We start from the raw sequence: 25,426 nt of genomic DNA, 5'->3' as shown, positions 1-25,426 counted from the left end.
CACGGGGGGTTCCACAGGGCTCAGTACTCAGTCCCTTACTTTTTGTAATATATTAAAGATTTGGACTTCAATGTAGGTGGCATGATAAACAAATTTGCAGATGATACAAAAATTTGCATTGTGGTTCACATTGCATCATCATCATCATAGGCAGTCCCTAAAGACTGAGGAAGACTTGCTTCTACTCTAAAAGTGAGTTCTCAGGTGGCTGTACAGTCCGATACAGAAATTACAGTCTCTGTCACAGGTGAGGCAGAGAGTGGTTGAAGGAAAGGGTGGGTGGGGAGTCTGGTTTGCCGCACGCTCCTTCCGCTGCCTGCGGTTGGTTTCTGCATGTTCTCGGCGACAAGACTCGAGATGTTCAGCACCCTCCCGGATGCACTTCCTTCACTTAGGGCAGTCTGTGGCCAGGGATTCTCAGATGCCAGTGGCGAAGTTGCACTTTATCAAGGAGGCTTTGAGGGGTACTCGTCTGCCCACCTGGGGCTCGCTTGCCGTGTAGGAGTTCTGAATAGAGCGCTTGCTTTGGGAGTCTCGTGTCTCTCTTATCTGGAAGGAGGAGTGCATGCTGGGAGATCTCAGCGATGGCGTAACTACGAGCATCTTTAACAAAGGGGACAAGTCCGACTGCGACAACTACAGAGGAATCTCCCTGCTGTCAGCCACTTGGAAAGTCATTGCTAGAATCCTCCTCAACTGTCTTCTCCCTGTGGCTGAAGAGCTCCTCCCAGAATCACAATGCGGATTCCGTCCACTAAGGGGTACAACGGACATGATCTTCACCGCACGACAACTACAAGAGAAATGCAGGGAACAGCACCAACCCTTGTACATGGCCTTCTTTGACCTCGCAGAGGCCTTTGACACTGTCAACCGTGAGGGACTATGGAGTGTCCTCCTCCGTTTCGGCTGCCCCCAAAAGTTTGTCACCATCCTCCACTGGCTCCATGATGACATGCAAGCCGTGATCCTGACCAACAGATCCACCACAGACCCAATCCACATCCGGACTGGGGTCAAGCAGGGCTGCGTCATCGCATCAACACTCTTCTCGATCTTCCTCGCTGCAGTGCTCCATCTCACGCTCAACAAGCTCTCCGCTGGAGTGGAACTAAACTACAGAACCAGTGGGAACCTGTTCAACCTTCGTTATCTCCAGGCCAGATCCAAGGTCATCCCATCCTCTGTCATCAAACTACAATATGTGGATGATGCGTGTATCTGCGCACATTCAGAGACTCCAAGCCATCGTCAATGTCTTCACCAAGGCGTATGAAAGAATGGGCCTTACACTCAACATCTGTAAGACAAAGGCCCTCCATCAACCTGACCCCAGTTTGCATTGCAGGAAGATGTCGATGAACTGGTCAGTTGGGCAGAAAAGTGGCAAATGGAATTCAATCCAGAAAAGTGTGATTTAATGCATTTTGGAAGGGACAACAAGGCAAGGGCATATGCAATAAATGGGAGGATACTGAGAGAATATGGAGAAACAGAGGGACCTAGGAGTGCATGCCTACAGATCCTTAAAGGTAGCAGGACAGGTCGATAAGGTGGTTAAAATGGCATACGGAATGCTTTCCTTTATTAGCCGAGGCATAGAACACATGGGAAGTTATGCTAGAACTATATACAATACTAGTTAGGCCATAGCTTGAGTACTGTGTGCAGTTCTAGTCATCACATTACAGGAAGGATGTGATAGCACTAGAAAGGGTGCAGAGGAGATTTACGAGGATGTTGCCAGGACTGGAAAACTTTAGCTATCAGGAAAGATTGGATAGGCTGAGGTTATTTTCTTTGGAACAGAGGAGGCTGAGAGGAGATTTAATTGAGGTGTATAAAATTATGAGGGGCCTAGATAGAGCGGATAGAAAGGACCTATTTCCTTTAGCGGAGGGGTCAATAACCAGGGGCCATTGATTTAAAGTAGTTGGTAGAAGGATTAGAGGGGAGATGAGGAAAGATTTATTTACCCAGAGGCTGGTGAGAGTCTGGAACATACTGCCAGAAAGGGTGGTAGAGGCAGAAGCCCTCATCACATTTAAGAAGTATTTGGATGTGCACTTAAAGAGCCGTAACCTACAGGGTTTCGGACCTAGTGCTGGAAGGTGGAATTAGGCTGGGTAGCTCTTTTTCGACCGGCACAGACACGATGGGCCGAATGGCTTCCTTCTGTATCGTAATTTTTCTATGATTCTAAGTGGGGAAATTATGATGAACCTGTATAAAACACTGGTTCGGCCACAACTGGAGTACTGTGTCCAATTCTGGGCACCGCACTTTGTGAAGGCCTCAGAGAAGGTGTAGAAAAGATTTACATGAATGATTCCAGGAATGAGGGACTTCAGTTACGGGAATAGACTTGAGAAGCTGGGGTTGTTCTCCCTGGAACAGAGGATTGAGAGGAGATTTGATGAGGTTTTCAAAATCATGAGGGGTCTGGACAGAGTAGATAGAGAGAAACTGTTCCCATTGGCAGAAGGGTGAAGAACCAGAGGTCACAGATTTAAGGTGATTGGCAGAAGAACCAAAGGCGATATGAGGAAAAACTTTTTTACGCAGCGAGTGGTTAGTTTCTGGAATGCACTGCCTGAAAGGGTGGTGGAGGCAGACTCAATCATATCTTTCAAAAGCAAGTTGGATAAGTATCTGAAGGAAAAAAAAATGAAGAGCTACAGGGAAAGGGCGGGGGTGTGGGACTAGCTGAGATCTGACAGGGGCTCAATGGGCCAAATGCCCTTAATAAGAACATAAGAACATAAGAAATAGGAGCAGGAGTAGGCCATACGGTACCTTGAGCCTGCTCCGCCATTTAATACGATCATGGCTGATACGATTATGGACTCAGGTCCACTTCCCTGCCCGTTCCCCTTAACCCCTTATTCCCTTATGAGTAAAGAAACTGTCTATCTCTGTCTTAAATCCATTCAATGTCCCAGCTTCCACAGCTCTCTGAGGCAGTGAATTTCACAGATCCACAAATCTCTGAGAGACGAAATTCCTCCTCATCTCAGTTTTAAATGGGCAGCCCCTTATTCTAAGATTATGCCCCCTAGTCCTAGTCTCCCCCATCATCCAATCTGCATCCACCTTGTCAAGCCCCCATATAATTTTATACGTTTCGATAAGATCACCTCTCATTCTTCTGAATTCCAATGAGTAGCGAAAAGGAGGAACTAAAGGAAATCCTTATTAGTCAACAAATTGTGTTAGGGAAATTGATGGGATTGAAGGCCAATAAATTCCCAGGACCTGATAGTCTGCATCCCAGAGTAATTAAGGAAGTGGTCCTAGAAATAGTGGATGCATTGGTGGTCATTTTCCAACATTCTATCGACTCTGGATCGGTTCTCTTTGGACTGGAGGGTAGCTAATGTAACCCCACTTTTTAAAAAAGGAGGGAGAGGGAAAGCAGGTAATTATAGACCGGTCAGCCTGACATCGGTGATGGGGAAAATGTTGGAATCAATTATTAAAGATATAATAGCAGCGCATTTGGAAAGCAGTGACAGGATCGGTCCAAGTCAGCATGGATTTATGAAAGGGAAATCAGGTTTGACAAATCTTCTAGAATTTTTTGAGGATGTAACCAGTAGAGTGGATAAGGGGGAGCCAGTGGATGTGGTGTATTTAGACTTTCAAAAGGCTTTTGACAAGGTCTCACACAAGAGATTAGTGTGCAAAATTAAAGCTCATGGCATTGGGGGAATGCACTGATGTGGATAGAGAACTGGTTGGCAAACAGGAAGCAAAGAGTAGGAATAAACGGGTCCTTTTCAGAATAGCAGGCAGTGACTAGTGGGGTACCGCAAGGTTCAGTGGTGGGATCCCAGCTATTTACAATATACATTAATGATTTAGACGAAGGAATTTGCAGATGACACTAAGCGGATGGCAGTGTGAGCTGTGAGGAGGATACTAAGAGGCTGCAGGCTGACTTGGGCAGGTTAGGTGAGTGGGCAAATACATAGCAGATGCAGTATAATGTAGATAAATGTGAGGTTTTCCACTTTGGTGGTAAAAACAGGAAGGTAGATTATTATCTGAATGGTGACAGATTAGTAAAAGTGGAGGTGCAATGAGACCTGGGTGTCATGGTACATCAGTCATTGAAAGTTGGCATGCAGGTACAGCAGGCGGTGAAGAAGGCAAATAGCATGTTGGCCTTCATAGCGAGAGGATTTGAGTATAGGAGCAGGGAGGTCTTACTACAGTTGTACAGGGCCTTGGTGATGCCACACCTTGAATATTGTGTAGAGTTTTGGTCTCCTAATCTGAGGAAGGACAGTCTTGCTATTGAGGGAGTGCAGCGAAAGTTCACCAGACTGATTCCCGGGATGATAGGACTGACATATGAAGAAAGATTGGATCGACTAGGCTTATATTCAATGGCATTTAGAGGAATGCGAGAGGATCTCAAAGAAACGTATAAAATTCTGACTGGATTGGACAGGTTAGATGCAGGAAGAATGGTCCTGATGTGGGGGAAGTCCAGAACCAGGGGTCACAGTCTAAGAATAAGGGGTAAGCCATTTAGGACCGAGATGAGGAGAAACCTCTTCACTCAGAGAGTTGTGGGCATGTGGAATTCTCTACCACAGAAAGTTGTTGAGGCAAGTTTGTTAGATATATTCAAAAGGGAGTTAGATGTGGCCCTTACGGCTAAAGGGATCAAGGGGTATAGAGAGAAAGCAGGAATGGGGTACTGAAGTTGCATGATCAGCCATGATCATATTGAATGGTGGTGCAGGCTCGAAGGGCCGAGTGGCTTACTCCTACACCTATTTTCTATGTTTCTATTTTTCATTCAAAGTTTCCATGATTCTATTTTACTTTGAGTGCACTTTTACACAGAAAGAATTTTCATATGCATAGGATTACATACAACTACATAGGATATACAACACAGAAACAGACCGTCCATGCCGGCATTTATGCTCCACTCGAGCCTCCTCCTTTCATGCCTCATCTAAATCTATCAGCATAACCCTCTATTCCCTTCTCCCTCATATGCTTGTCTAGCCTCCCCTTAAATGCATCGATACTATTCGCCTCAACCACTCCCTGTGGCAGCGAGTTCCACATTCTCACCACTCTCTGGGTAAATACGTTTTTTCAGAATTCCCGATTGGATTTCTTGGTGACTATCTTATATTGATGGCCTCTAGTTATGCTCTTCCCCACAAGTGGAAACATTCTCTCTTATCCACGCTATCAAAACCTTTAATAATTTTTATTAGGTCACCCTAATATATTATACACTTTATATACTTGCCTTCACATCCCAGAGCGCTTTACAGCCAATTAATTACTTTTGATGTATAGTCACCATTGTTATCTTGGCGAACACAGTGGTCAATACACACACAGCAAGATCCCATAAACAGCAAATAAATGAATAACCAATTTTGGTTGCGAGATGAACATTGACCAGAAGAACTTCCCTCGAGGCACATTGGGATCTTTTATATCCACCTGAATGGGTGTAAGTCACCTGAGCATCTCATCGGGACCTCTGCTTTCCCCCAGTGTAATTTATTTGCATTGTGGGTTCTTTGCTTAAGAATTCATAGCAACACATTGCTATTAAGAACTAGTTGGTTTATTAGCGATGGACTAACAGTCACATTACATATTACCAGTTCATCCACCAGACTCTCAACCACATGCCTCACGGTGGATCCCCCGAACCCAACTGGCTGGGGCTTTATTGAGTCTTGTGAACATCACGTGACTGGCTAAGCCACTCCCAACTCAACAACTCTATCAGCCTGTGAGCATACTCGCATGTGCACACATTACACTCACCAGTACACTGAAGTTTCTGTCCACTTTATGGGGGTTCTCCCGCTTGTCCACTGCAACTTTGGCAGAGGAACTGCAATGAGGTTTGAACACACAACCTTCTGCCTCAATCACAAAAGGAGCCAAACTGATACCCTAAATAAAATACATCTCCTCTCCTGAGATTTCATGACATATATCGCCGCTACCTCATCATCTCTGGGTAAAAATTCTGGAACTCCCTCCCCAGCAGCACTGTGGGCTTCATCATACGGATTGCAGTGGTTCAAAAAGGCAGCTCATCACCACCTTCTCGAGGATGACTAGTAACGAGCAATAAAAGCTGGCCTTGCCAGTGATGCCCACATCCCGAGAATGAGAAAAAAAACACAAGCAAAATGCTTTCTCCAACTGAAAATGGCATGTGACATAGTTCAGTTTCTGTCGTCAATAGATTACCAGTGAAGAAATGTTGTGATTAGGGAGAGAGTGAGATCCCTGTAGAGATATCACCAATATTAACCGATTTCCATTGGCGACCATGCCTTCAGCTGACTAGGCCCAAAGTCCTGGAATACTCTCATTAAATTTTCCACCTCTTACTCTATCTCCTCCTTTAATGTGCTCCTTAAAACCTACCTCACCTGTCCAAATATCTCTTTATTTGGCTTGCTTTGAAATTTTATTTGATAATGCTCCTGTGAAGCGCCTTGGGATGTTTTACTGCCTTAAAGACACTATATAAATGCAAGTTGTTGTTGTAATATCTAGGTTAACACGAGTTATTAGTGGATGAACATAGCAAGAAAATTCTCCTCATCTCAGTCCAAAGTGCCCGACCCCTTATCTTGAGACTATGCCCAGTAGTTCTTGACTCTTAAGCCAGGGGAAACAACCTCTCAGCATCTACCGGGTCAAGTCCTCTAAGAATTTTATATGTTTCAATGAGATCACCTCTCATTCTTCTAAAGTCCAGAGTGTATAGGCCCAATCTACTCAATATCTCCTCAAAGGACAGCCCTCTCATCACAAGAATCATTCTAGTGAACCTCTGTTGCACCCCCTCTGAGGAAAGTATAACCTTCCTTAGGTAAGGAGAACAAAACTATACACAGTGTTCTAGGTGTGGTCTTACCAAAGCCCAGTCAACCCTAATTACAGGCCAGTCAGCCAAACCTCCGTTGTGGGTAAGTTATTGGAAAAAATTCTGGGGGACAGTATTAATCGTCATTTTGAAAGGCATGGATTAATCAAGGATCATCAGTGTGGATTTGTTGAGGGAAAGTCGTGTCTGACTAAATTGATTGCATTTTTTGAGGAGGTAACAAGGAAGGTCGATGAGGGTAGCTTGTTTGATGTAGCATATGTGGATTTTAGCAAAGGTTTTGACAAGGTCCCACATGGCAGACTGGTCAGAAAAGTAAAAGCCCATGGGATTCAAGGGAAAGTGGCAAGTTGGATCCAAAATTGGCTCAGAGACAGGAAGCAAAGGGTAATGGTTGATGGGTGTTTATGTGACTGGAAGGCTGTTTCTTGTTTGGTTCCGCAGGGCTCAATACTAGGTCCCTTGCTTTTTGTGGTATATATTAACGATTTAGACTTGAATGTAGGGGTTATGCTTAAGAAGTTGCAGATGATACAAACATTGGCTGCGTGGTTAATAGTGAGGAAGAAAGCTGTAGACAGCAGGAAGATATCAATGGTCTAGTCAGGAGGGCAGAAAAGTGGCAAATGGAATTCAATCCAGAGGAGTTTTGGTCTCCTCACATGATGGATGATATTAAGGCTCTGTAGCGGGTGCAGAAGAGGGCCACTAGATTAATTCCAAGTCAAAAGCATCTGAGTTATCGAGATAGGCTAAAAGAGTTGGGACTCTATACCTTAGAGCAGTGAAGACTTAGGGAGGATATGATTGAGGTATATAAGGTAATGAAGGGAATAGATAGTATTCCAGCTGACCGTTTATTTTCATTAAATAGTTTAGGCAGGACCAGGGCTCACAAATTTAAGTTGTACAGGGCTAATTCTAAGTTAGCTGTCAGGAGGTGGTTCTTTTCCCATAGAACAGTAGACCTCTGGAACAAGCTGCCCTCTCACGCAGTGGATGCAGACTCACTGAATTCCTTCAAGCAAAAGCTGGATTTGTTTCTGGCTGCGGCGGAGACTATCTCTTACAGAAGGTATGTACTGCAGGTAATTTAATGGGCAGAGTGATCTCCTGGACTAGTTTCGATCGCCTCGATGGTTCGGAGAAGAATTTCCCAGATTTTTTCCTCCAAATTGGCCAGGGGATTTTTCTCTGTTTTTTTGCCTCTTCCAGGAGGTCACATGGTTTGGGATGGGGTGGAGTGTGTATGTTGTGATACACAAGGTATCGCAATTGTGTGGGACAGGCTCGATAGACCAGATGGTCTTTACCTGTCCGTCATTGTTCGTATGTTTGTATGCGTGAGGTAATGCATTTGGAAGGGCTAACAGGGCAAGGGAATACACAATAAATGGTAGGATACTGAAAATTGTAAAGGAATAGACAGACCTTGGAGTGCATGTCCACAGATCCCTCAAGGTAGCAGGACAGGTAGATAAGGTGGTTAAGAAGGCATAAGAACATAAGAAATAGGAGCAGGAGTAGGCCATTTGGCTCCTCGAGCCTGCTCTGCCATTCAATAAGATCATGGCTGGTCAGATCTTGGCCTCAACTCCACTTCCCCGCCGGCTTCCTATTACCCTTGACACCTTTATCGTGCAAAAATCTGTCTATCTCCATCTTAAATATATTCAATGACCCAGCATCCACAGCTCTCCGGGGCAGAGAATTCCACAGATTCACGACCATCTGAGAAAATAAATTCCTCCTCATCTCCGTTTTAAATGGGTGACTCCCAATTTGAATCTGTGTCCCCTAGTTCTAGATTCCCCCATGAAGGGAACCATAGAAACATAGAAAATAGGTGCAGGCGTAGGCCATTCAGCCCTTCGAGCCTGCACCACCATTCAATAAGATCATGGCTGATCATTCACTCAGTACCCCTTTCCTGCTTTCTCTTCATAACCCTTTACCCTTTAATAGAAACATCCTCTCTGCATCTACCTTGTCAAGCCCCCTCATATTCCTTTACGCTTCAATAAGATCACCTCTCATTCTTCTAAACTCCAATAAATTTAGGCCCAACCTGCTCAAACTTTCTTCATAACACAACCCCCTCATCTCAGGAATCAACCTAGTGAACATTCTCTGAACTGCCTCCAATACAAATATATCCTTTCTTAAATAAAGCCTATACACAAAACTGTATGCAGTAATCCAAGTGTGGCCTCACCAATACTCGGTACAATTGTAACAGGACTTCCCTGCTTTTATATTCCATCCCCCTTGCAATAAAGGCCAACATTCCATTGGCCTTCCTGATTACTTGCTGTACCTGCATACTAAATTTTTATGTTTGCTGCACAAGGACCCCCAAATCCCTCTACACCGCAGCATTTTGTAATCTCTCCCCAAATAAGTAATAATTTGTTAATTTATTATTCGTACCAATGTGGATAACCTCACATTTTTCCAAATTATACTTCATCTACCACATTTTTGCCCACTCACTTAACCTATCTGTATCCCTTTGCAGATTCTTTGTGTCTTCCTCACAACTTGCTTTCCTACCTATCTTTGTATCATCAGCAAATTTGGCTACATTACACTCGGTTCATTCATCCAAGTAATTAATATAAATTGTAAATAGTTGAGGCCCCATTAATAATCCCTGTAGCACCCCACTAGTTATTGTTTGCCAACCTGAAAATGACCCATTGATCCCAACTCTCTGTTTTCTGTTAGTTATCCAATCCTCTATCCATGCTAATATATTACCCCAACCCCGTGAGCTCTTACCTTGTGCAGTAACCTTTTATGTGGCACCTTATCTAATGCCTTCTGGAAATCCAAATACACCACATCCAATGGTTCCCCCTTATACACCCTGCTCGTTACATCCTCAAAAAACTCCAGCAAATTTGTCAAACATGACTTCCCTTTCATAAATCCATGCTGACTCTGCTGGACTGCATTATGATTTTCTGAATGTCATGCTACTGCTTCCTTAATAATGGACTCCAGCATTTTCCCAACGACAGATGTTAGGCTAACAGCTCTATAGTTTCCTCCTTTCTGTTTCCCTCCTTTCTTAAATAGGGATAAGGGATACTTTCCTTTATTAGCTGAGGCTTTGACTATAAGAGCAGGGACGTTATGGTTGAACTTTATAAAACATTAGTTAGACCACAGTTAGAGTACTGCGTGCAGTTCTGGTCACCACATTACAGGAATGATGTGATTGCACTAGAGAGGGTACAGAGGAGATTTACGAGGATGTTGCCAGGACTGGAGAATTTTAGCTGTGAGGAAAGATTGGATAGGCTAGAGTTGGATGTGTGGAACAGAGAAGGCTGAGGGGAGATTTAATTGAGGTTTATTGCATTACGAAGGTCCTAGTTAGAGTGGATAGGAAGGACCTATTTCCCTCAGCAGGGTTGTCAATAACCGGGGAAATAGATTTAAAGTAATTGGTAGAAGGAATTGGAGGGGAGTTAAGGAGAATTAATTTTGACCCAGAAGGTGGTAGGGGTCTGGAACTCACTGCCTGAAAGGGTGGTAGAGGCAGAAACCTTCATCACATTAAAAAAAAAATTGAATATGCACTTGAAATGCCCTAATTGCTACGGACCAAGAGCTGGAAAATGGGATTAGGCTGGGTAGCTCTTTATCGTCTGACACAGGCATGATGGGCCAAATAAGCTCCTTCTGTGTCGTAAACTTCAAGATTCTTAAATCTAAATAATTGCAACAAGACTTCCTGGGGCCTGAATTGCCCACCGCTAGAAACGGGGCCCACGCACATCATTTGTATTGTTTTTTACCGCCATGGTGGATGCGATGGCCTCTTGACTGAAATTCCGTTCTTTGTTTTTTTTTCAGACAGACCAGAAGTGTCTCATAATGTGGGCGGATATGCCAGCACACGTCACCACACACTTCCTATCGAACAACCTTGCTTCCTGTGTTGTGCTTTTGTTGCAACATTCTCCCACGATAATTTCATGTGTCCAGGTTAATAATGGACACTGACTATGTAAACTTGTTACACTGTAATTACATCCTCCCATCAGTAGTTGCAACATGGACCCTCCATTTTGCAACTGCCAGCTCTGAGCCTGTATGTAGAGGAAGTCCAATGCCAGAACTAACTCTGCCTGCCAAATTACCATCAGCTTTGCTATATAAGTACTCGAGTCACCTCCCACAACTCATCATCTCACCCTATCAGCATGCCCTTCCATCCTTTTCTCATTCATGTGCTTATCCAGCTTCTTCTTACATGCATTTATGCTGCTAGAATCATAGAATGGTTAATACAGCACGGAAGAAGTGCATTCGGCCCGTCGAGCCTGTGCTGTTTTTTTTGCAAGGGGAGATGGCATATTCATCTCCAGCACTCCCTGTGGTAGCGAGTTCCACATTCTCACCACTCTCTGGATAAAGAGGTTTCTCCTGAATTCCCCATTGGATATATTGCTGACTATCTTATATCTATTGCCCCTAGTTTTGGTCACCTCACAAGTGGAAACATCTTCTACGTCTACCCTATCGGACCCCTTCATTACATTAATGAAGTCTGTTAGTTCACCCTGCAGCTTTCTGTGTTCTAGAGGAAAGAGCCCTAGTCTACCCAATGTATCATATACAGATGCTTGGAATATTGGCCTGAGCGAGAACGCTGACGTTGGTGCGTTTATCCTCCCAGGGGATTTTCAGGATCTTACAGAGACATTGTTGGTGGTATTGCTCCAGTGATTTGAAATTTCTACTGCATATGTTCCATACAGGAGGGCGGTTATCACTACAGCCCTGTAGACCATAAGCTTCGTGCCAGATTTGAGGGCCTGATCTTCGAACATTGTCCGCATGCCCGACACAAGAATCCCAAAGAAAGTGCTCTACTCGGAACTCCTTCACGGCAAGCGAGGCCCAGGTGGGCAGAGGAAACATTTCAAGGAAACCCTCAAAGCCTCCCTGATAAAGTGCAACATCCCCATTGACACCTGCGAATCCCTGGCCAAAGTGGAGGAAGAGCTGAACACCTCGAGTCTCGTCGCTGAGTGCATGCAGAAACCAAGCACAGGCAGCGGAAGGAACATGCGGCAAATCAGACTCCCCACCCACACTTACCTTCAACCACTGTCTGTCCCACCTGTGACAGAGACTGTAATTCCCATATTGGACTGTACAATCACCTGAGAACTCATTTTTAGAGTGGTAGGAAGTCTTCCTCGATTTCGAGGGACTGCTTATGATGATGATACAGATAAGGACAGTACGCATGATTTTTTCATGGTGGTTGAATTATCTGTGCTGACCCAGTCCAATTATCCCCCACTGTCCAAGTCCTCCCTTCCCTTCTTCTGAAGACCATGCTTGGTTGTGAATTGGTTGCTGCACGTTGCTACGGGAGATTGAGAGGTTACTGTGGGTAAATTTTCCAACCTGTTCCTAGAGGGTGGGGTGCTTCATTCCAGATTCTGGCGCAGACACGATTAGCTGAAAGGCCTCCTTCTGCACAGTGAATATCTACAATTCTAAAAGCAAGGTTATCGTCTGTCCCGTGCACAATTTCTTGACCAAATTGGTCGGAAATTCACGTGGAGCGTTCACCGGAATTTCTGACAGGTGAGTACGGCTCCCTGCTACCTGTGCAAAGCGGGCTGATTATCACCTTGTAGGTGCGAGAGAAAGGTGTCAGAGGGTTTATTATTCGGTAATATTTTTACAGCGCTTCTTGCAAATCAGCTGTCATCACAATTATCTGGAGAAGTGGAATTGATGATGCAAAGCATATACTTCAAAATTAATTCTATTAAGACACAATGATTTAGACAATACAGAATAGAAAGTGCCCCCTTTGGACTTACATTGCGGAGAACATTTGTACGCTAATTGAAGCTATTATAAAGCAGTTTTTTTCTAATTAGTTAATCAATGATAAATTATTTCTAGCACTAAAACTTTTTTATTAGGTGAGTATCTCTCTAGCTAATTAATGTTCCATTCAGAATTATGTGAAGTACAATAACACTAATTGGCATTCACGTTGAATTATTCAAGTAATACAACGCACTTATATTAATAGGATGAAAGTAACATCACAGATTTAAAACTCTCAACTGCTCAGCTAAAATTCAGTGAGGGCTGTCTGTCTTCACAGTACATTAACCTTCTCAAGAGTGAAGGGCAGTTTTAGTCGCTGTTTTGGTTCAGTTAGTGGAACTCCGTCCTCTGAATTAGGTGGTTGTGGGTTCAAGCCTCACTACAGGACCTGGGCACATAATCACAGCTGATGCAAGGCGGGTAAATCACAGGATGATGCAGCCCATCGTGCCTGTGACAGCTCTTTGGTAGAGCGATCAAATTAGTCCCCACTCCCCCCTGGTCTTTCCCCACAGCCCTGCAAATCTTTCCTTTTCAAGTATGTATCCAGTTCCCTTTTGAAGGTTACTATTGAATCTGCTTCCACCTCCCTTTCATGCAGCGCGTTCCAGATCACAACAACTCGCTGTGTAAAAAAAAATTCTCCTCTTCTCCCCTCTGGTTCTTTAGTCAATTACCTTAAATCTGTGCCCTCTGGTTACCGACCCTCCTGCCATGGAAACAGTTTCTCCTTATCTTCTCTATCAAAACCCCTCGTAATTTTGAACAACACTATTCAAGCTCCATTTAAACTTCTCTGCTCTAAGGATAATTATAGAATCATAGCACAGAAGGAGGCCATTCATCCCATCGAGCCCATGCCGGCTCTCTGCAAGAGCACCTCAGCTAGTCCCACTCCCCTGCCCAAGGAGAATGGTCCCTGCTTCTCTAATCTCTCCACATAAATACAGCTGAATCGTACAAAAAAGAAATGAATGGTTAGCTTGCCAAGGAATTTTCTTGCCCTGGATCCAGATTATAGTTGGATCATAATCTTCTGATTAAAATCTAGCCAATTTTGCAAAACCTTGGCACTGCAGTTGCTTAATCAATCACTCAACAATTCAATCCACACCACAAACAATAAATACATGTCTCTCTGTAAGCCGCTGTTGTGCTGCTCTGTAGTCACTGACTGCCGTAGCATGCCCCTCATCAAGCCCTGTGGGATCATTGGTTTTATTTTGTTGGATTTTGATTTTGTTTTTATTACTGGGTTTTCCCCAGGTCTGTAATCGGGCAGTGCCAGAGGCAGCAGTGCGTTTCGGTAATGTTGTCATGATAACGCATCCTGATGACATCATCAAGCTTTCAGCTATTCTCTCTGCAGTGACGCCATATGTTGGTCATCATATGTTTGCCCTCAACCAACATCACTGCAACAGATTCTGTGGCTATTTTTCAGATTGCTGTTTGTGGGAGCTTGCTGTGCGCAAATCAATTGTCACATTTCCTACATTACAACAGTGAATGCACTTCAGAAAAGTACTTTATTGGTTGTAAAATGCTTTGCAATTAAAGAAAAAATAAAAGACTTGGATTTATACAGCATCTTTCATGGCCTCAGGACATCCCAAAGTGCTTTACTGCCAATGAAATACTTTAGAAGTGTAGTCACGGTTGTAATGTAGGAAACATTTGGGATGTCCTGGACTCATGAAAGGTGCTGTATGAATGGAAGTAAGTGCATCAGTAAGTAAGTCACTAGGCGGGCACTCAGTCAGTACATTACTGGTCAGTAAGTTACTAGTCAGTTAGTCAGTAAGTCTGTCTGTCTTTCTTTCTCATTATTGCTGTTTATGGGATCTTGCTTGTTTGCTTTAATTTCAAGAGTAGACCGGATTGCAGTGGTACACCCAAAATGCCCAGGCTTACCTTTATATAGGAATTAGGAATTGCTAGATGACCGAAGACCAAGTTCCATCTCGTTCGCCTTCTCCCAGCCTGGTAGTCACATGATCCAATGATAATGGAGTTGTTGACCAATCACAGTGATCAATCTCTGCCAACGGGTCTACAACTGACCCAGACACAAGGTGAGGAAAATTCTCAGTGGTGGAGATCTTTGGGAGGAGGAGAAGGAGACCATGTATTTATATAGCGCCTTTGACATAGTAACATGTCCCAAGACGCTTCACAGGAGCGATTAACAAACAATATTTGAGCCACACAAGGAGAAATTAGGCAGCAGGTGACCGAAAGCTTAATCAAAGGGTTCGGTTTTAAACAGCATCTTAAAGGAGGCTAGTGAGGTAGAGAGGCGGCGAGGTCTAGGGAGGGAATTCCAGAGCTTGGGACCCAGGCAGCTGATGGTGGAGCGATTATAATCAGCGATGCTCAAGAGGGCAGAATTAGAGAAGCGCATGTATCTCAGGGGATTGTGGGGCTGGAGGAGGTTACAGAGATAGGGAGGGGTGAGGCCATTGAGGGATTCTAAAATATGGACAATTTAAAAATCAAGGCATTGCTTAACCAGGAGCCAATGTAGGTCAGCGAGCACAGGCATGATGGGTGATCGGGACTTGGTGCAAGTTAGGACACAGACAGACGAGTTTTGGCTGACCTCAAATTTAGGTAGGACAGAATGTGGGAGACCAACCAGGTGTGCATTGGAATATTCAAGTCCAGAGGTATCAAGGCATAGATCCAAGGTCACCTGTCCCTCCCAAGCTTGATGCACTCATCTCGCACCGTGTCTCAAATTACTTAAATATTAGATCCAAAATGATATTTTCTCAAAGAAATCTATCTCATTTTCATTTGACTGAGGAAAGGAGATTAGTCACCTCACTCTCTCAAATCCTGGGCTGCAGTATAAAAGCTGCCAGATTTGCTGCTGTGTCTGGAGGAATTTTGGTGGATTAAGTATATTCAGTGTGCTGAACCTTACCAAGAAGGTGACTGGGTGGGGGCACTTATTTGACATGGGGTAACGTACTTAGTGTCCCAATCGTTGTGCAATTGTCAGTTTGGCTCAGTTGGTAGTGGTCTCGCCTCTGAGTTAGAATTTTGTGGGTTCAAGTCACACTCCAGGACTTGAGGACATGGTCTGGGCTGATACTTTGGTGCAGCACATATGGTGTGTAGGAACAGGAGGAGGCCATTCATCCCCTCGAGCCTGTTCCTCCATTCAATTAAATCATGGCTGATCTGTAACATAACTCCATCTACCCGCCTTGGTCCTGTAATCCATAATACCCTTGCCTAACAAAAATCTATCAATCTCAGTTTTGAGATTTTCAACTGACCCGCAGGCTCAACAGCTTTTTGGGGGAGAGAGTTCCAGATTCCAGCTCCTTTGTGTGAAGAAGTGCTCCCTGACATCATCCCTGAATGGCCTGGCTCTAATTTTAAGGTTATGCCCCCTTGTTCTGGACTCTCCCCACCAGAGGAAACAGTTTCTCTCGATCTACCCCATCAACTCCTTTAATGATCTTAAACACCTCAATTAGATTACCCCTTAATCTTCTATATTCAAGGGAATACAAGCTTAGTTTAGGCAACCTGTCCTTATAATTTAAGCTGTTTAGCCCAGGGAGTGCGGGACTGTCGGAGGTGTGATCTTCCAGGTGAGTTGTGAAACCAAGGTTCCATCTACCTGTTCAGGTGAGCATATAAGATTTGAAGAAGTGTGAGGTGTTCAACTTATGTACGGGCCCCATTTTCACCACCATTCTGCGCTGTTTTTTGGCGTCCGCTGTTTTTTTTGGAGCAAACCTAAATCTTCAAGTTTCGCCAAGGTTTCTGCACCATCCTAAACTACTTATGGACGATATTTTTAGTCCCCGATTTTTTGATGTCACTGGGGGCTGCCGGCTGCGCCACTTCTGGCCATTCAAGTGAGTTTGGCCAACGAGGACTTTTTCAAAAATGGCGCAATGCACCGTTCTGAAAATTGGCGCAGAGAGGAGAAAATCGGCGCAGAGAAGACGCCATTGTTTTAGCGGGGCTGAGTTAAGTTCTGGAGGGAGGGGAGTCTTTATGCAGAGGGATAGGAGCAGCGGGGGGGGGGAGGGGCCCATTCAGCCTGGGATTAGGAGTGGCACTGGCACGGGGGGTGCGGGGGGGGCATTCGGCTCGGGATAGCAGCAGCACCGGAAGGTCTATTCGGCTTGGGATAGGAGCGGCACCGGGGCTCTACATAGAAACATAGAAACTAGGTGCAGGAGTAGGCCATTCAGCCCTACGAGCCTGCACCACCATTCAATAAGATCATGGCTGATCATTCACCTCAGTACTCCTTTCCTGCTTTCGCTCCATAAAAGCGGTAACCTAATGTGCGATTGAGTGTGGAATGACTTTTATTGTATTAGGCCCGTTTCACCTAAAATTAAATAAATAAATATTGCAGAGTTTGTCACTACAATCTTCCAATAAAGTGAAGAACTCTCGGCAATGGTCATATGAACCTGCATCTGTCTTGCTGCATCTTGTATGTTTCACTTTACAGTCTCGTTCAGTGTGTCCCTCGTTACCCTGGCAACCTCAGTTTTTCGGTGCAGATCTTAAGCTTCACCCACAGAGATTAAGGACAATCTGCGCCACTCCAAAATGAAAGGTTATGCTGGCAATACTTGCAACATTTTTGTGGCGCAGTCGGCCACTAAAAAATCGGACATACCTCTACAACTGCACCAAAAATCACCCATGTGGAAAATTGGCCCCTATTAGTGTCCTGGTCAATATTTTCCCCCCTCAACCAACCTGATCAAACACGTTATCCTGTTATTTATCTCATTGCTGTTTGTGGGAGCTTGCTGTGTGCAAATTGCCTCTTGTGTCCCCTCCGTAACAAGAGTGACTGCTCTTGAAAAGTAATTGATTGTAGATGGAGCACTTTGGGTTGTCACGAGGATTTGGTAAGAAGCTTTAAAAGTGCAAGTTCTTGCTTTCTGATTTCCTAATAGTATTACTGTGCTTTTTTAAAGCAGGCAGCAGGAAAATAAAAGGGAGAACAGTGATGATAATCGATTCGGCCAACGTCTGTCAGCTGGGGGAACTTTGATTGAACACAGAGAGATGTATCAGGCAGTCAGTGTGCTGAGAGCCTCAAGATATGATTGCTGTTTTTAGGATTCGAACGAGACTGGCTAATGTCGGCCGTGACCAGCCGTCTCACCGTGTCCAGAACAGTTGAACCAGAGGACACAGCCTGTGCTTGAAGTGGGGTAAATTCAAAACCAACCTGCGGAAACAATATTTCAGTGAATGGATGGTTAGTCTATGGAACAGGCTCGAGAGAGAGAGAGACAGTTAGTATTAATTCATTCAAAGGTAAATTAGACAGATGTAAATTAGGCCACTTTGTTTGCATGCTTGACGCAAGACTCCCAAAGCAAGCGCTCTACTCGGAACTCCTACATGGCAAGCGAGGCCAAGGTGGGCAGAGGAAACATTACAAGGACACTCTCAAAGCCTCCCTGATAAAATACAACATCCCCACGGACACCTGGGAGATCCTGGCCAAAGACCGCCCTAAGTGGAGGAAGTACATCCGGGAGGGCGCTGAGCACCTCGAGTCTCATTGCCGAGAGCATGCAGAAAGCAAGCGCAGGCAGCGGAAGGAGCGTGCTGCAAACCAGTCTCACCCTCCCTTACCCTCAACGACTATCTGTTCCACCTGTGACAGAGACTGTAATTCCCGTATTGGACTGTTCAGTCACCTAAGAGCTCACTTTTAGAATGGAAGCACGTCTTCCTCGATTTCAAGGGACTGCCTATGATGATGATGATGAGCCAGATGTATTTTAGAAAAGAACATTTTGGGATAGGGTTTCTGAGTGATGTGAGCCGTGCCATGTGGAGAGTATAGCGATCACGGGAGGAACAGGTGCCTCTGAACCTGTGGTTCTCAAAGCTCTCCCCCATGGGGTTTTCCTCACCTCGTGTCTGGGTCTGTTGTCTCTAGCCTGGGACTTGAACCCACGATCATCTGACTCAGAGGCATCGCCAACCCTTACGGATTGTCCTGGAGTCGCCAGAAGTTGAAGATTAATCTTCTGCACATCCCTGCGAGCAAACCGGGAGAAAACACCATCAGCACTCCTTTTCGACTTCTGGGTGGCTTCGGCAGGACTGGCAAGGCCACAAAGCGCCCAGGGTACAATGGGGTCCCGGCGCACGCAGGCTCCAGTTGAACCACGCGGTGGTTTGGGCGGTTTCCAGTTCACAAAGGATTGTGGGCATTGTAGCCGCCATTATTGACTGATTGACCTCTGGGGTGGCTAACAGGCAGGAGTGTGGGAGTGCAGCGGTTGGAGGTGGGAATTCACATGGTGAAACCTTCCGGAATAAGGTCCGACCGGAGGTGGCGACCGTGGCATTGATGGAAGATGAATTAGTAACCATGGACTGACCTTCCATCAGTGTTGGCTGTGTCTCGGTGGGTCATGCCACTGAACCAAAATGTTGTGGATTCAGGCCCCATTTCAGAGACCTGAACACAAAATCTGGGCTGACACTCTGGACAGGCTGTCTTTCAGCTAACATGTTAAACCGAGGCCCCATCTGCTAACTCTGGTGGACATACAAAAACTTGAGATGATACAAAACCCAGCTGCCCTTGTCCTAACTCGCACCAAGTCCCGTTCACCCATCACCCCTGTGCTCGCTGACCTACATTGGCTCCCAGTCCAGCAACGTCTCAATTTCAAAATTCTCATCCTTGTTTACAAATCCCTCCATGGCCTCTCCCCTCCAAGATGTCTGCGCTCCTCAAATTCTGCTCTCCTGAGCATTCCTGATTATAATCACTCCACCATTGGTGGCCATGCCTTCAGCTGCCTGGGCCCTAAGCTCTGGAACACCCTCCCTAAACCTCTCTATCTCTCTCTCCTCCTTTAAGACGCTCCGTAAAACCTACCACTTTAAGAACATAAGAAATAGGATTAGGAGTAGGCCACCGGGCCCCTCATGTCTGCTCCACCATTCAATAAGATCATGGCTGATCTGATCATGGACTCAGCTCCACTTCCCTGCCCACTCCCCATATCTCTTTATTCCCTTATCGCTCAAAAATCTACCTATCTCACCTTAAATATATTCAATGACCCAGCTTCCACAGCTCTCTGGGGCAGAGAATTCCACAGATTTACAACCATCTGAGAAGAAATTCCTCCTCATCTGAGTTTTAAATGGGTGGCCCCTTATTCTAAGACTATGCCCCCTAGTTCTAGATTCCCCCACGAGTAGAAACATCCTCTCTGCACCTATCTTGTCGAGAACCCTCATTATCTTATATGTCTTTGACTAAGCCTTTGGTCACCTGCCCTAATTGCACCTTATGTGGCTCAGTATTTTTTGTTTTACAACACACCTGTGAAGCGCCTTGGGACGTTTTACTACCTTAAAGGCGCTAAATAAATACAAGTTGTTGTTGTTATTGTTGGCTGTAAAATATCCCATGGCCACTATTTCGCAGAGTTCTCCCCAGTGTCCTGGGGCCAATATTTATCCCTCAAGCAACATAACAAAAACAGATTATCTGGTCATTATCACATTGGTGTTTGTGGGAGCTTGCTGTGCGCAAATTGGCTGCCACGTTTTCTACATCACTACAGTGACTACACTTGGAAAAAGTAATTCACTCGCTGTAAAGTGCTTTGGGACATCTTGAGGTCATGAATGGTAAACACAAGGGGGTGAAATTGCACCTCGCCCCGATTGGGCGTGCTAACCTTCCGGGGCTGGGACTTCCTGCACCCGGCCCGGAGGTCAAGACACGGAACTGGGCTTCTCAAAGAAAGTGGACCGCTGTCACTGGCACACCGCTTCCTTTGCGGGACGCTCCCGGGACGGCAGCGCGGTGCTGGGTCCAGCACTACGCGGATACTCCACATAGTGCTGACTCGCTACAAGGCCCCTCCACTTCCATTAAAGGGTAGTTCCGCTGCCCACTCTGCAGGCCCTTTGCTGGGTGCCACTGGGCCGCCAGGGACACGTTCGACCGGGCCAGCAGCCAAGAGTCGGTTGACAAATAAAGATGGCAACCCGGGGTGCTAAAGGCTACCCCTTTAATTACCGTGCTGGCAGTGGATGTCCCGCGGGGTGGAATGGCATCGGCGGCGCGGCGATGACATCGTCGCCGGTTGCGCGCTGTCCCCGGGAGCTAACCACGGGGCGCAGCACTGCTGGAACAGCGACCCACCCTCCCCCCGCCAAACATCCTGGACAATTTCCCGCTAGCGTCTCCCCCCGCCACGGGCAAAATCGTCTTTGCGCTCCGTTAGTTTGCCCCCCCCATCACCCCCAGATGCGCTAGCGGGGCTATAAAAAGGGGGAATTTAACCCCCAAGATCTTTCTTCCAAGAGCAAAAAAAACGGGAGAAACTCAGCAGGTCGGGCAGCATCTGTGGAGAGAGAAACTGAGTTAACATTTTAGGTCGATAGTGAACACTGTTTCTCTCTCCACAGGTGCTGCCTGACCTGTTGAGTGACTCCCCCAGCTTTTGTTTGTTTCGTTTCAGATTTCCATGTCAAAATAGCAATAACTGTGCATTTGCCTCAGTAAATCTTTGACCCTACTTTGGCTGGCATATGGCTGTGGAGGAACCAGTGCAGATGGATTTAGTTCTGCTCTCAGGCTACTGCATGAGGATATCTTCCACAGCTACAAGTCTGCAGTGCACAGCTGCATAAGTCAGGTCACAAATACGCTCTTTACCTTTGCGATGGATGTCAACAGCCAGAATGAGAGAGCTCTGATATTTCCAGCAATGGCGGGCTTCCTCGTGTCACGGGCATAACAGATTACTCTCCTGAAGCCATCTGGTATAAGAAAATGAGCCAGAAGCTTATGTGAATAGGATTGGCATCTACTTCATCCACGTTTAACTGGTATGTGATCACAGATGAAGGATAATGCAAGTCTGCACCAGTTTCATTGGCAGCTGCCATGACTCGTCATTCTGTGACACTCATCCATTTTTTTCACCCATCCAGGATGGCAACTAGAGGAGAAGGAATATTAGATGTAGTCCTTACTACTAGGGGGATCAAGGGGTATGGCGAGAAAGCAGGAATGGGGTACTGAAGTTGCATGTTCAGCCATGAACTCATTGAATGGCGGTGCAGGCTCGAAGGGCCGAATGGCCTACTCCTGCACCTATTTTCTATGTTTCTATGTTTCTCAACTGATGACAATGCAGATGCACTTCCATCTGAATCACTGGATAGCAATCCGATGTGGAAAGACCAATTTTCCTTTACCTCCCCCGTCCCACCCCCAGCCCCCTCCTCACCCCTATTTAATCCAAGTGATGCTGGGCTAATTGGAACATCCCCACTACATCTGGCTAAGCTCAGCAAACTCGTCACAGGCCAGGTATTACATTACATAATATTGAAATGGATTGGATTTAATTCTCAGCCATGTGTTGAAATCCCGCCAAGGCCTCGCCTCTCCCTAGCTCTGTAATCTCCTCCAGCCCACACAACCCTCCAATGTTTCTGCACTCCTCCAATTCTGGCCTCCTGTGCATCCCTGATTTTAATCGGTGGCCGTGCCTTCAGCTGCCTGGGCCCCAAGCTCTGGAACTCCCTCCCTAAACCTCTCTGCCTCTCTATCTCTCCTCCTTCAAGACGCTTCTCAAAACCTAACTTACCTGCCCTAATATCTCCTTATATGGCACAGTGTCAAATTTTATCTGATCACGCTCCTGTGAGGCGAATTGGGATGGTTTACTAGGTTAAAGGCGCTGTACAAATGTAAGTTGTTGTTGTTGTCCATTGCTTTCAGTGGCATCCTACATATTTTGCTCGTCTTCTTTACAAATACATGATGGAAATAAGGTAACATTCAACCTCAAGTAAACGTTACCTTTCCTTTGTTAATCCTGACTCCTGCAGGTGAGAATTTTGTGGCACTGAATAGGAGGTGTGCAGAACAGCAGCACAGAATGGAGGTCTATCTCAATTGACCATTAAAGGAAATGGGTTGGTCCTTCAGCAGTAAAGCATCTGCTAATGCACAATGGTGCTCCTACTGTGCAAAACTTTGCATATTCTTTCAGAGGCAAGGTAGTTGTCTCTGCACTTTTTTTCCCCCAGGCTTTTAATAAATGAGCTTTAACACTGTCAGTTTTTGCAGGACACCAAGAAGGTGTGACAAAAATGTGACTCCAGTGAGATAAGCAAATGACAGATTAAGGGTATTAGGGAGATTACAAGTAATTGAAGAATAAAATTGTCAGAACGAGGTGTGAAAAGGTTGCTTGGTGTTATTTCTGCCTCAATCCTTTCCCTCTGAGGTTATCAGTTTCTTAGGAATTAGGATTTCTCTGTACAAGGGAGAAAATGACTTGTGAGCCTCGAAATTACTGCTGGCGATGCTATCATATAAACAACTTGTATTTCTATCTGACTCCGCAGGTAAAGGAGAAATTTCAAAATGCTTTCCATCAAAACCCTTACACAGTCACAATGCGTTTCTCTGTCTGCTGCTTAACAGAGTTTATTTTAAATGATTTGTTGCCTCCTTTAAAACAGCTGGCAGGGAATGAGCGCATAAAGAGTTCATCTGCTTCTATCCTCAAAAGTAAAATTGTCCGATGAGGAGAGATTGAGCAGACCAGGCCTATATTCCCGAGAGTTTAGAAGAATGAGAGGTGATCTCATTTGAAACATACAACATTCTTACAGGGCTTGACAGGGTAGATGCAGGGAGGATGTTTCTCCCGGGCTGGGGAGTCTAGAACCAGGGGTCACAGTCTCAGGATAAGGGGTCGGCCATTTAGGACTGAGATGAGGAGAAATTTCTTCACTCAGTGGGTGGTGAATTTTTGGAACTCTCTACCCCAGAGGGCTGTGGAGGCTCAGTCGTTGAGTATATTCAAGACAGAGATCGATAGATTTTTGGATATTAAGGAAATCAAGGGATATGGGGATAGTGCAGGAAAGTGGAGTTGTGGTAGAAGATCAGCCATGATCTCATTGAATGGCAGAGCAGGCTCGAGGGGCCAAATAGCCGACTCCTGCTCCTAATTCTTATGTTCTTATTTTATGCCCCAATGAAATATGAGACAACATGACAGTAAGCAGGTGAGAATACACTTCAATCTTTTGTTAATGTCTCTCATCCCAGATACTATGATCAAATGTTGCTTTTCCACAGTGTTCCTGCTGTTGGGAACCCAAAGCTAAACTTTTGTGCTGGGACCTAAGCCATAAACACTGGAATTCCTTCCCTAAATCTCTCCGCCTACATCATAGGCGGTCCCTTGTATCGAGGATGACTTGCTTCCACGCCAAAAAGTGATGAGTTCACAGGTATTTCAATGAAGGACCTAAAATTCCAGGTTTCAAACTATATCCTGAAGGGTGGAAGATGCCTGTGCGTGGATGTTTTTAACGTGTGGTGACCGTTGCACACCAGCCACCACTCGGGCTTGAAAGAGCTAGGTCTTGGTCCAGTGGCAAGGATTAACCAAGACGACTGGAGACCAGCTCTGCTGCACAGACCTAGTGTGCGTATATATCGCAGTGTGGGCTGGCCCGTGCTGCCGCTGGGCCCACGCCTCTTCTGGCCCCCGACCTCTCCCTCCTCCTGTACCTGCCCACGCTCCAATCACCGACCTGGATCTTGGTGACCGTCTAATCCAGTCGCCCTCTTCGCTGCCATTGCCCTCTTGCACCAGTTCGCACTGTACCTTGCGGTGGCATGCCGCCACGCTGTCCATGGCCGTCGCTCGCCACTCCTTTTATGGCCCCGACCTGCCGCTGATGATCACAGTTGGGACAGACAGTGGTTGAAGGAAAAGGTGCGTGGGGTGTCCGGTTTGCTCAATGCTCCTTCCGCTACCTGCGCTTGATTTCTGCATGCTCTCGGCGACGAGACTCGATGTGCTCAGTACCCTCCTGGATGTACTTCCTCCATTTAGGGCAGTCTTTGGCCAGGGACTCCCAGGTGTCGGTGGGGATGTTGCACTTTATCAGGGAGGCTTTGAGAGTATCCTTGAAACGTTTCCTCGGCCCACCTGGGACTCGCTTGCCTTGTAGGAGTTCTAACAGCGAGCCACATATGGAGATATTAGGGCAGATGACCAAAAGCTTGTTCAAAGAGGTAGGTTTTAAGGAGGGTCTTAAAGAAGGTGAGAGAGATGGCGAGGCGAGGGGGTTTAGGGAGGGAAGTCCAGAGCTTAGGGCCCAGGCAGCTGAGGGCATGGCCACCGATGGTTGAACAGTTATAATCAGAGCATCCGGGAGGGCGCTGAGCACCTCGAGTCCCGTCGCCGAGAGCATGCAGAAACCAAGCGCAGACAGCGGAAGGAGTGTGCGGCAAACCAGACTCCCCACCCTCCCTTTCCTTCAACCAATGTCTGTCCCACCTTTGACAGAGACTGTAATTCTGTATTGGACTATACAGTCACCTGAGAACTCACTTTTAGAGTGGAAGCAAGTCTTTTTCGATTTCGAGGGACTGCCTATGAGGATGAGTTATAATCAGGGATGCTCAAGAGGGCAGAATTTGAGGAGCACAGAGATCTCAGGGGGGTTGTCGGGCTGGAGGAGATTCATCTTAGGCAGTCCATCGAAATCGAGGAAGCCTTGCTTCCACTCTAAAAGTGAGTTCTTAGATGACTGAACAGTCCAATATGGGAATTACAGTCTCTGTCACAGGTGGGACAG

The sequence above is a fragment of the Pristiophorus japonicus genome, chromosome 6 (assembly GCF_044704955.1).
Source record: "Pristiophorus japonicus isolate sPriJap1 chromosome 6, sPriJap1.hap1, whole genome shotgun sequence".
NCBI classification, from domain to species: domain Eukaryota; kingdom Metazoa; phylum Chordata; class Chondrichthyes; family Pristiophoridae; genus Pristiophorus; species Pristiophorus japonicus.
This window is presented reverse-complemented; position numbering follows the sequence as displayed.